Raw genomic sequence first — 13,741 nt, 5'->3', positions numbered from 1 at the left:
GTAAACGATACGAAACATCCACTTTCTTCGGTTAACCTTGGAAGTAGAATATGGGACATTGTATGAATGACTTTCACTGCTAGTTGGATTTGTACTAAATTAATGCATGTCAAACATAGCCGTTGTTGGCTATTTTTGAACGTTAGGACTTTACCTGTTTCTTGCTTCGTAGTTATAACTTATAACGCGATAAGAATTTGTTATACACATTTAGAAACTTACATGAATATATTCTATTCAAAGCATAAGTACCTACTAATCTTAAAAGTTTAAATAAAAAGAAGATTAGTAATCTCCATTATTCCAATGCATGTAGTTTGCGAACCTGCAATGCTAATCGAAATTGATCGTTAGCAATGATAGTCTTAGCCAGCAGTCGAATTCACTGTGGTTGCATGCAGAATTAACATTGGTGCATTTTTGTGGAGCACAATGATGCAATCTCCGCAGTCGCTTTGTAGTATACTCCTATTCACAATTATGAGCTTTTTGAATAAATCCAGAGCCACCGAGCTCGTATCTCGGAGTGGTTCATTACCAACGTGTGCTTTAATGATAGCTTGGGTCTCGCGTGTTCATACGTACTGACGATTTGCCTCTCATTAAAATAAAAACCAATCTACACTTTAATTAACGAGGTTAGTAGACTTAAAGTTTGCTCGCTGTACAAGTAATGTATGGGTTTGCGTCACGTGTGTCAAAACAAGAGGATCAATGTTAGGTTAGACTTATGAGATTTCGTATCTACGTAAGCTAAATGCGTCTGGAATTCATACGTTTGCAGCAACCGTATTTCGGTAACAAAATAAATATAAAGCTTTAGTGCTGACGGTTTAATATCAAATACATAACTACGCGTATGCTCTTTGTTATAAATGTATTTTAATGTGGACTGTAATGTGTCTTGCAAAATATTTATAATACGCGTAATGTTAAGTCATAATTTCTGTCTCACGAAACTGACATTTATGATTTTGAAAACCAAGAGACGTGTTAATTAAAATTGTGAAGTTTGATTAAATTAGTTGATACATATAAGCGTTCATTTCACTGTTTTAGAGGTAAATATCCCACAAGGGAAGCTGAAATATAAGTAAGAATTACTTCACTTTTCTTCACTTCACAGTGGGGTCAAGCGGTGCTTTCAACGTTTTACTCCGGCTATGACAAATTTCCAACTCCGCGGGGAATTTCATTTTAACGGTTCATTTTAGTAAATGTGTTAAAGCGAGCATATTAAAATAGTATCTTATCTTCACCGCTTCCTTTACAATTAAGTCAGATAGAATCAGAAATAGGAGGGGCCCGCTGGTGCCGTTCAAAATAGAATGGAGAATATATCTTGCATGTGACCGACGAAAACAATGGTTTATATTCTAGCGTAGCTGCTTATTAGAGTTGTTTGTAAACAATGAGATTTGTTTAATAATACACCTTGGATATTGCAGTCTCGAATGCTTGTACTTGCTGTACATGTAGGTACCTACTATTTATTACTTTAACGTTTGTTGCTTCCTTCTTCACTACATAACTAGTATAAAACAAAGTCACTTCCCGCTGACTGTCTCTTTGTATGTATGCAAATATCTTTGAACCTACGCAACAGATATTGATTAGATAGAATGGTTCTCGAGGAAGTTTTTAGTATATAATTTGTTAAGTTTTAAACAAAGTGCAGATAAAGGGCAGATTAATTTTACATGCATTTCTCCGGTCCTCTGATGTTCTGCTCTGCCATAATTTACCAACATATAACTCAAAATGCAATCTAAAGCTTATATTTCCATAAACCCATAACTCCAACTCATAGATTGTTTTGTAACTCCAATTTAAAGATATCCCTTTGATACAAACGTTGAATAAAAAACCTCAAACTGATTTGAATTCGCGGCGCTCATTAAACGCTTCGAAAAACGCGATTACTGCGAGTCTGAGTTTTCCTCGCTCTTACCAGCTTTAATGTTAACTTGCTAGAATTTTTTGCACTGAAATTGTGTCAATGACTCCTTGTTTGGACCTGGTTGCATTCACGTGCTTTAAAACGTTAGTTTCTTTTACAACTGCCAGAATCGATGCATTTTAGATGTAGGCAAAGTGTTTTATATGAAGTATTTTGATTTGAGTTTTATAAGATAGGTAGGCCGCTATAAAGTTCGTGTGAAAAGTGCCGAAATAATCTATTGTAATTAGTTGTAAAAACTAATACAGATACGGCGTATTCTCTAGCAGGATTTAAACTTTTCAGAACGCACAATCTAAAGTTCGAACAATATTTCCCCGCCAATCTCAAATCTTTTAGCTGTTTGTTATCTTTATTAGTAGACATAATAATTCCATTTACAAGGGTTCACTCCCTTCGGAACAACTGCCGTTCTGTTAATATAATACTCGAACAGCTTCCACACCTTTATCTCGGTAAATGTGAGACTACGTAACGTATCCTACGAACAATAGGACATGCATTAAAACCGGTTTCTGTTTATAAATTCTATGTTTACATATGTTGACCCTTTTAGGCTACGCAGATAATAGATCGTTCTTGTAAACAACGCATTATCTTATGTGTATAATAAAGATTGCAGTTGTGTTTTGATAGCTTATAATTTGGAGCTGGTATTTATGGATATTACTAATATTTTCATAGCGTCTTGCATCAGCGTGTATGTAATAAGCATTATGTATTTGTGTTTTATAGATTTTTGGATGCATTTCAATTACTTTGTGTTGTTTATTCTTAAATATTTGCAGATATAGGAATACAAAGACTATTATTTAATTCAAAGCACTGAGTACGTTGATTGCTAATATTGTCATGCGCCTTATACAATACCTTTGATGGGGAGATATACTTCTTTGTTAGCACTTCATATTAGAAAGAAATGTATGAAAAGCTATAATGCTACAATACAATGGGATTTGGTGTTGCCAGCTTATCTTTTATCGCTTGTTTGAAGATAGATAAAGTTGTTTAGCTTTATAGGCGCGTGCCGTTTATTATGATTCATTACCATGGCCTACCAACCTATCCCATATAGATAACGTAAGCAAATTGGTTACTTCATTATTTTGTCTTGATGTACCTTCGGTACGGCTATATTTTCTGAATAACAACTAGGTATACAAATTATGGTGTCAGCTGACATATATGAGTATTGGTAAGAGCAATTTAGTCCAGGATCCTTCGCCCATTTTTGCACGTGATTACTATCAAGCTAATTTTCCGTGAGTAGCTTTATTTTAAGACGATACACAAAAAAAAATCCACTGCTTGGCGGGCGGAGTCTAATAGCTCGCTATCGCGAACGCGGGTGTGCGCGAAGTCATTCTTGCAAACTCGCCGCGCTGCCGCTGGCCGACTCGGGACAAACATGTATGGAGTCGTCATACAGTTATAATATTGTCATACATTTATTTAATTGTTGATTTATTGGTTTTATTTTCTTGCTTATAAACAAATAATCTTCTTTTTAACAACTACTTAGACATTATTAATAATAATTATTATCATTTCGTAATGTTTACTTTATTACAAAATAATACAGGTTATAAATAATCTTTAAAATAACAAAAAATATTGTTACTCTGAAAAAATGAAATGGTACTCAATAACGCGGACTACTGAATTGATTTAGATAGAATTTGATGCTGACGTAGATATTACATCATGCCCAGAAATGAAAGGTACTATTTCTGAAAGAAGTTATAAACCCTAATTCTTCTCAGTCAAAGTCAAGAGTGGAAGATATCACTAATACAGTAAAACTGATGCGAAACTTTGGATGTTAATTTGTATATTTTTTTGTTAGTTGTTACTTAATCACGTCAAGACTACATTACCAATTTTGATAAAATATAGCTAATTGCCTGGATTTACACATAGGATACTTTTTATCCGAACTGAACACTTCTGTGGGATACAAGATAAAAAGTAAAACAACTAAAACCCAACTACGACAAAAAACGACGCTGAAAAAGTATAAAACAAAAGTTAAATTGATGAACTAATAAAGAAGCTATGAACGAAAAGATGTGAATTATATGCAATCAGCCCATGAATACAGGTAAAGTCACAAGCAAATGCTAGTAATATATATATATATATATATATATATATATATATATATGGGTGATTATACAAAAATGGGGTAACTCGATGTCATCAGCCAATTTAAACAAAGTCTTATTATATTTTATTCAAATAACGATCTATTTTAAAACAATGAAGCGTCCTTTATTTGGTCACTCAATTTCACTTCTTTATTTAAAATACAAATGAATAAAAATAATAAATTAATAACTCAAACGTCAGTACTTTGGCATGTCACAACTCCGAAAACCAACAATCAAGTGACTATCGTTTAAACATTATCATCGATTTAAGAAAACTTACTAATTCACTACAATCTTTGATGTACATAGTATTATATACTACAACTTTCATAACGCAATGTTTTCCATTTTATTTAAAAAATAAAATTAAACTTTGTCATCGTTTTCACTAGTCAGTCCGTTGTGTGTTTTTTAAATTCGAAATTCTCGCTAAATATCACCAAGTCGAGGTCAAATCCCTGTCTAAGTATTAATGTTGGTAATGAAGTTACTTGTGCACCGCATATTTTGACGGCCGTCATAACTGTACCAGCGCTAGGGTTGTGTTTGTCCTCTAAAATCTTGCTGCGCCAGTCAACATTTCAGTCCTATGGTGAGTCGTTATTTTATTGTTAATCCGATTTTTATTTTCATTTATAAATGGTTAACTATGATTTGTAAAAATATAGTTTGTTGATATTAGAAATTAGGCAAAAAAACCTAATTTGTGATTATAACCTCATATTAAGTCCCTTTTCATCAATCCGCTGGCATCAGTCCTTTGTCAGATATCGCGCCAGAGGACTGACGCGGCCCCATAGTACTGATGATTCTATCATTTTTGAGAACTTTTATCTTGATTGCTATTGGTTTAAGCATTTCTATATTATATTTCAGTTAAAAACATCATGCGCCACGCTAAAAGAAACTGAATTTGACTAGGGAAGAAACATTTAAAAAAGAGTAGCAAAGAAAAGAGCTATTGAAACAAACTATTAATAATTTTATTAAAAAGATCTTATTTTCTTTTAATTATTGATTTTGATGCTTTCAGGGCATAGCTTTTTATATTTATCAGATAAATACGTATACGTATAATACTGTGAAGTAAAATTACCTCAAAATAACATAAAAGTTAATTAATATACTTAATAACATTATAAAAATGTCAAGGGGCTCTTATGAAAACTCAGATGAGACTTTCATTCGAGCCTTTGGTTTTTAATTTTATAATAATTAGTACTTTTAACATAAATATTGGTAGATTTTTAGGGCTCCGAACCTCAAAAGGAAAAAACAGAACCCTTATAGGATCACTTTGTTGTCCGTTTGTCTGTTAAGACGTTTTTTTGGAACGCGTGGAGGTATCAATCTGAAATTTATATTGGATACTCAAGATTAAGAACCCTTGGGGCTGTAAAAAAATCAAACTTATAACGCAACGCAATCAAAAGATACCTACATCCGTTAATACTGCAAATTTCCACAAAATTCAATATTCGCAAGGGAATAAAAAAACACACAGGATGCTTGCCGTGTATACAGTCTACTATAGTTTACTTCTACTCGGTAAATAGCAACGTCTTATAACACAGATAAAGGAAAAATTGCTAAAAGTGTAAATTTTAAGTTACAAACATAATAAAAAATAGGTTTGTTAGGAGTCCAACTCGCACTTGGCCGTTTTTTTGTTTCTATTGTTTGTGAATTACTTAAAATATCAAGTAAAACTAATTCAAAGTAGTAAAAGTTAAGTAAGAGAGTAAGAATATTCACGTTGCGTTAAATGTCAGAAGGCTGTTTTGAAAATTGAGACATTGTTTTTCCCAGTATCACATATTATTAATTATTATTTTTAAACATGTTAAGTACGTAAAAGACATGTGCCATTATTAAAACTGAGAGATTTGTAGTAATTTTCATTGAATTTCTTTAAGAATATTACAAGTTATAGTTTTTTATCAGTACCATGTTAGCCTCGTCAGTCCCCTGGAGGCCAAATCCAGAAAATTTAAAATATCTCACAATCTATTTAAAAAAGTGGCTGGCCCGATTTGGAACAATATATTCATTAGATTAGCTATCATATACACCCTAATTTGTAACAATCTGATATAAAAAATATAGTAAACAAAATATCCTCAAAAGTTACCCCATTTTTGTATAATGACCCATATATATATATACAGGGTGTACCAAAAAGTAGTGATGAACGGAAGCTGAGAGGTAGAGGACCTAGAGGGCTATCCGAATCACCCCCATGTATGTTATGCGATTTTTCGTATTTTCGGAGTTATGACGATTTTTTCAATTTTTCACCTATCGCCGAGTACGATGATATTTTCACTCATGCTGACGTCAATGATTGCGGAAGATGCTTGATTTTTTTTGTGTGCTAAGCTGAAAGATAGGCCAATTCAGTATGGTAACATTTACTATCGTTAGATCTTTGAATGGAATAAAAAAAATAATTAAATGGCAAGAAAGATAAAATTACCCAGTATGTTCACCACTTCAAGGGCCCGTAAAAAAATAAAATCACATAAAAAAATTTTTCCGTTTGACTTTTAAAAACTTGCTCTATCTATCAGATAGCTACCCTGAAAATTTCATTTTATTATTCAGAAGGCTTCAATCGAATAATTTAAATCTAAATGTGGTAAGTGCAAAAATTGAATTAACATGATGATCATTAAAACCAATAAATAGGTGTTTAATTACCAGAAATTTTTAAAATAACCCCGCTGTTGCTCAATGCAAGTGCGACATCACCGTAAAAAGTTGTCTTTTAAATGTCTGAATGCCCTTTTATCATTTTTAATGGTTTCTTCTGTTACTATGAATTTCCGGGTTATTTCGTCTAAATTGTGGCATTCTCTCAAGTAGCCGAAGTCTTTTTAATATTCCCATTGAAACAAATCAATGGGGTTTAGGTCGAGGGACCGTGGAGGCCAGGCTTTAAGGCAGGCTTCACCGGCGCATGCGCAGGCTGCAACGACCAATCCATCTTTCAGGGTATCTTGGCCCTTTAGCCTGGCCTGCACGGTCCCCGGACATAAACCCTATTGATTATTTTCCGTGGGGATACTACAAAGACGAGAGACTGCCACAATTTGGACGAAATAACCCGGAAATTCATAGTAGCAGAAGAAACCATTAAAAATGATAAAAGGGCATTCAGACATTTAAAAGACTACTTTTTACGGTGATGTCGCACTTGCATTGAGCAACAGCGGGGTTATTTTAAAAATTTCTGGTAATTAAACACCTATTTATTGGTTTTAATGATCATCATGTTAATTCAATTTTTGCACTTACCACATTTAGATTCAAATTTTTCGATTGAAGCCTTCTGAATAATAAAATGAAATTTTCAGGGTAGCTATCTGATAGATAGAGCAAGTTTTTAAAAGTCAAACGGAAAACTTTTTTTATGTGATTTTATTTTTTTACGGGCCCTTGAAGTGGTGAACATACTGGGTAATTTTATCTTTCTTGCCATTTCATTCTTTTTTTTATTCCATTCAAAGATCTAACGATAGTAAATGTTACCATACTGAATTGGCCTATCTTTCAGCTTAGCACACAAAAAAAATCAAGCATCTTCCGCAATCATTGACGTCAGCATGAGTGAAAATATCATCGTACTCGGCGATAGGTGAAAAATTGAAAAAATCGTCATAACTCCGAAAATACGAAAAATCGCATAACATACATGGGGGTGATTCGGATAGCCCTCTAGGTCCTCTACCTCTCAGCTTCCGTTCATCACTACTTTTTGGTACACCCTGTATATTCAAAATGTGTTCAAAAAGTAAAAAGCTTTCAAATGATACCAAACACGGCATATTTATCTTAACTTTATTTTTTTACGCTGTATGTTTTGTCCGCTAGAGGGCGCCACATTAGATTTTGTGAAACCCCATATAGCCTATAACCAGCGGACAATTAAGACGCTTCTAATGATATGTCATTTGTCTAATTCTGATAAGTAGTTTAGAAGTTACGAGGGAACAGATGAACATACATACATACATACATATATACATACATACATACATACATACATACATACATACATACATAGCCTGTCAAAATCATAACCCTCCTTTTGCTTTGCCGTAGTCGGGTAAAAACAGGATTCACGATATAACCTAATTCCAAGCGGGTAAAGCCGCGGTCGGAATGATATTTTTTTAAATAGAAAAATTGTTTTAAAAAAAAACACAAAATATATTGACGCATGTATTTATTTTTTGCACTCTATTATAATTGTAATTATTCATTACAAATAATCAAAATAAAATAGCCAGAACAAAGTTAGGCCCTGGTAGGGTAGGTAGGCAGGTACAGCAATGTGAGACGAACACTGGCTTATTTATACCAATAATAATGTATTATAAACATTAAATTAAGTTTACAACAAAAATACATAATATTAGCTAATGTGAAAACGAATCAACCAATCATCCCACAACAATGAAATGTGCACACAAATATTCACCCAAATCGGTTCATGTGATTAGGAGGAGTGACTGCAGCGCCATCTTCCGGGCCCAATTGTGTTTCCAGATCACCCAGGAACTCAATTTAATATACTTACACAAAATTATTCGAAATTAAAACTCACATTACTATGTAAATATGAATATAAACCTGTTTTAGTACTAAGCAATTTCCCGCACAGGTGTAGTAAGTATAAATGAAATAAATATCAACATCAAATTCTTTATACAACATACTTATCTACCACCTACTAAGAAATGTAATTCCTGAAAATTTTTCGTATTTTTTTTAAATATAATACTACTCCAATGAGCTCCTGTTCCATATCACGTCCGCCATACTTCCACTAAGTTCACCATGATTTTTTATTTCTTTGCACTTTGTTGCTTTTTGCTAAAAATGGAATCATGCGATAAAACCAGTAGAACGTTGATAACATACATTTTTGACTGAATAAAGGTACTTACGAAGGAGTGGGTTCACATTGTGAACAATCAGTGGGTTTATTTTCCTTCTGGATTCCGGATTTCTGAAAAGATTATCTATGCTATAAATGAAAAAAATCTTACACATTCGTTATGTACTTAAAACAGGGGTACATATCAAACATCGTCTATAATACAATTATCATCAAATTTAAAATAAAACCAACTTCTTCATTAATTTGTTCCAATTGTAAGCATTCTTTTTTCTCCAACCTTTATGTTTCTTCTTCTTATTTTCTTTATTGTCCCCATTTGTCTCATTTTGTCTTATCGTGTTGTCACCCTTTTTTACGATTGCGCGAGCGACACAAGTTCCCCGTGTGACGGCCGTAGCGGGAATGACTCGTGCAGCGATCGGGGTAGGAAGGTACAGGGCGGCTCTCGCTATATTGGCTGGTCGCGCGCTAATTTCAAGTATTTCTTGTTTATTTCAAAACCATCGCATATTTCAAAATTCTAAATCGGTAGACGTATAGGTTGTATATTTTATAGTTAATATCCAAAAAGTCGTAACTTTACGTTTGTTATTTTGAAGATGCCAGAGATTATAAAAAAATAACAATGAGAACTTTGTATTTTTTTTCTATCGAGAAAATATCATGGAATCATGTTTCTAAAACGGTAGACGTATAGTGTTACTATTGAACTTTCTTGTCAAGAATTTTCATCACGACAACTTTAATAATATAAAAATTACGAAGGTTTGAAAAGGGCCGTAAATGTTAGAAAAATTAATTCATCACCTTAATGAGACGCCCAATAATTTCCTGAACGAAACTCTCGATTGTGGTAAACATTGTTGCTCCTGTTTATTTCATAATTTTAAACCAAACTCGGTTCGGTAATTCGTTGAGTACCTTTGAAACATGTTTCAAGTACATATTCCAAAATACAAAACAACGTAAGCTACATATTTCAAAACACAATGTAACCTACAATTCTCCTAACATTTTGTACGTAATTTTCTTGCCGAAAGAATAGAAACTCAACAATGGTCTTGCAAGCATAGTTCTCGACTAGCATAGCATTACTATACAGTTTTCTATTATAAGGAACGGCACATATAGTTTCCGATGTTGCAATATACGTAGCTTGCATCGAATCAATTTAGTTCCCATCACAAACCAATCATGGAGCGGCCTTTCCACTTCCTCCTCCGACTGCCAATATTTTGTAGTATTTCAGTGTCGGCATTTTTGTTTATAGCTTGTTTATGTTCTTAGTAGGTAATAGTTTGGTTGTAGCTTCAAACATAGACAACGAAGTGCCCACGGGAATAAATATTTAAATGTTAAACATTTAATTATTGTCTCAATTATTTCGAAAAACTCAATTATTTAGAAAACCAGGTTCAACTTAGTATGGTTAATTAGAACCGAAATATCTATAATTATTAGTGAAATAATATAAGGTTTACCTATTTTAATAAGAAGTTATGTAACATAATGTAGCTGGATTTATCCTCATATTAACCGAAAAACATGGAAAAGTAGAGCAATCCAACGTAAGCGCGTTAAAAGAAAGATTTAATGCTATTTTTGTCATGTATTTTTTGTTAGTTCAAACATTTGGACATAGCTGTATTAATTTCATGGACTGGAACGAATATAGCTATGATTCTTAACCTTAAAATTTATTTTCGTTTGAAATCAGTCCAGAATTTTTGAAATATCAAAGAAACTTTTCTGCTTAAAAGTATTATTAATTTATTAGTATTACGGGGTGTCATGGCCATATAACACCTATTGTCATACAAACGAGGCTCTGGCGATTAGTTTAGAGTGGTAGAACTACAGCTGCATACAGTCTCTGTATGTAGCACGAACGGGCTGTAGTTCGTCCGGGGCAGGACCACTACCTCACAGGAAACCGGCGTGAAGCATAAATTTGCGTTTCGCATTGGGTAAGTGAGGCATCCGGAAGCCCATCTCCCCCCCCCCCCCCTTTAAGCATCATGGCAGCGGTTTTAAACAGACATTTACCCCAGGAGGGTACCAGCTCCATCGATGCTGGAGAATCCCTCCCTGAGCAATCTTGTTCAGGCCGCCCTATGTATTCTGGGGAGGGCAAAATACCGCTCGTTACTTCCCTACCAGGCAAAAAGAGCAGAAAGACCAGCGCACCCCTCTCCACGCTCCGCGTTAACTTCTGCAATATTAGGGGTATTCACTCTAACATCAACGCCGTGCATTACCACCTCGAAACGGTGAAGCCGGCCTTACTGTTTCTAACCGAAACTCAGATATCTTCACCGTCAGATGCATCATACCTTAGTTACCCTGGCTTCAGCCTGGAGCACAATTTTTTACCCCGCGCTGGTGTATGCGCATATATCCGGGAAGAGCTTTCGTCGCCTTGGTCATCTTGAAGGTAGGGACCTTTCCATCCTTTGGCTACGTGTAGAATGCGACGACCACCCGCGCATCTATGCGTGCCTTTATAGGTCCCATAGCGGAAATGACGAATCGGACCGACTCTTTGAGCACATTCAGTCGTCGGTTGACACCGTGCTTAATCAGACTCCTGCTGCAGAAATTGTTGTCCTTGGTGACTTCAATGCTCATCATGCTGAATTTCTCAAGTCACGAACAACCGACCACGCGGGTAGATCTGTACACGACTTCGCTCTTGCCTATAACCTCACGCAATTGGTATCATCGCCCACGCGAATTCCAGACATTGAAGATCATACGCCTTCTTTGTTGGACCTTCTGCTGACTTCCCACCCGGAAGGCTACCAGGTAAATGTCGATGCTCCTATGGGCTCTTCCGACCACTGCCTAGTCCGGAGTTCAGTGCCAATCTTGCGCTTACCTCGGCCTCCACCTGCAGGCCACCGTCGCGTTTGGCACTATAAGTCGGCAGATTGGGATGGGATGCGTACTTTCTTCTCATCTTATCCCTGGAGCCGAGTTTGTTTCTCCGCGAGTGATCCTAGTGCGTGTGCTGACTCTGTCGCCGATGTGGTGCTTCAGGGAATGGAGCTCTTTGTTCCAAACTCTGTTGTTCCCGTGGGTGGCAAGTCCCAGCCTTGGTTTGGTCGCTCTTGCAAATCGGCATCGCGCCGTAAACAAGATTGCTTCCAGGCCTGGGCCAATGCACTCGCGTCTAGTGATCCAAACGCCCGTACATTGAAAAGAGAATTGAACTCGGCCTCTAGGTCCTTCAAGAAGGCTATTGCAAGAGCGAAAGCAGAGCACATTGCTAAGCTTGGCGAAAGACTTGCCCTACTTCCTTCGGGAACTCGAGCCTTTTGGGCCCTCGCTAAAGCTGTGCAAGGGAATTTTTGTCAGCCGTCCCTACCATCTCTGCGCAGGGAGAATGACTCGTTGGCCCACACAGCAAAAGAGAAAGCCGACCTTCTTGGCTCTCTTTTTGCTGCTAATTCGACGTTGGACGATACAGGGTTCTTGCCACCTACCATCCCACGATGTGAAGCATCCATGCCTGACATTCGTTTTAGTCAGAGAGCAGTGCGTAAAGCACTCCTTTCCCTGGACGTCCATAAATCAAGTGGCCCTGACGGTATTCCTCCCATTGTGCTTAAGATGTGCGCACCTGAGTTGGCTCCGGTTCTGACGCGACTTTTCCGGTACTCCTACTCTACAGGCGTTGTCCCGAACTCATGGAAGACGGCTTTAGTGCATCCGATCCCGAAAAAGGGCGATCGCTCGGACCCGTCCAATTATCGACCCATAGCTATCACTTCTTTGCTCTCCAAGATAATGGAAACCATTATCAATCGCCAGTTGCTGAAATATCTGGAGGAGCATCAGCTGATCTGTGACCGTCAGTATGGATTCCGTCACGGACGATCGGCTGGTGATCTTCTAGTATATTTAACACATCGTTGGGCGGAGGCGATAGAGAGCAAGGGTGAAGCATTGGCGGTCAGTTTGGACATAGCGAAAGCCTTTGATCGGGTCTGGCACAAAGCGCTTCTTTCGAAGCTTTCTTCCTATGGGCTTCCCGAGGAATTTTGCCGATGGGTCGCCAGTTTTCTCACTGAGCGTAGTATGAAAGTCGTGGTCGACGGTTCATGCTCCGAACCTAAGCTCGTGAATGCTGGTGTACCACAAGGCTGCGTTCTGTCTCCCACACTGTTTCTTCTGCATATCAATGATTTGCTGCGCGTTAGCAGCATTCATTGCTATGCAGATGACAGTACGTGTGATGCAGTTTATGCCGGCCGAAGCAATATTTCTCGGGATCGCGTCATTGAGTGCCGGAACGATCTTGTGTCCGAAATCGAAACTTCCTTAGATGAAGTCTCGAATTGGGGTCGAATTAACCTGGTCCAATTTAACCCCAATAAGACACAAGTCTGCGCATTTACCGCTAAGAAGAATCCCTTTATCGCGACTCCCATTTTTCAAAGTACTCCCCTTAAAGCCACAGCCAGTATCGGAATTCTTGGTCTCGAAATCACGAGTGATGTGCAGTTCTCCTGTCATCTGGAAGGAAAAGCTAAGTTAGCTTCCCAGAAATTAGGTGTACTCTGTAGAGCGGGGCAGTATTTCACTCCGAGCCATCGCCTTAATCCTTATAAGGCGCAAGTCAGGCCGCATATGGAATACTGCTCCCATCTCTGGGCCGGTGCACCTCAACAGTATCTCCTTCCATTTGACCGAATCCAACGGAGAGCTGTGCGCCTCGTTGGC

General features: G+C 36.9%; 1 protein-coding gene and 1 long non-coding RNA gene across 5 annotated transcripts in view; one reads left to right on the top strand and one right to left on the bottom strand.

The window, feature by feature from the left end:
* Positions 1–13,741, top strand: part of RapGAP1 (Rap GTPase activating protein 1) — a 277,491-nt gene that overhangs the window by 233,918 nt on the left and 29,832 nt on the right. The gene's annotated exons all lie outside the window — the stretch shown is intronic.
* LOC149901263 (uncharacterized) lies at positions 8,275–9,758 on the bottom strand. The gene is made up of 3 exons (XR_016457687.1): positions 9,248–9,758; positions 9,063–9,124; positions 8,275–8,988 (listed from the first exon to the last, which is right to left on the bottom strand). It is a non-coding gene; the product is annotated as an uncharacterized LOC149901263 (long non-coding RNA).

This window comes from Colias eurytheme, chromosome 17 (assembly GCF_061535395.1).
Source record: "Colias eurytheme isolate Ceu_HAF_F1 chromosome 17, ilColEury1 Martin Lab GWU primary, whole genome shotgun sequence".
NCBI lineage: Eukaryota > Metazoa > Arthropoda > Insecta > Lepidoptera > Pieridae > Colias > Colias eurytheme.
Note: the sequence above shows the minus strand (reverse complement) of the source record. Positions and strands in the feature narration are given on the sequence as shown.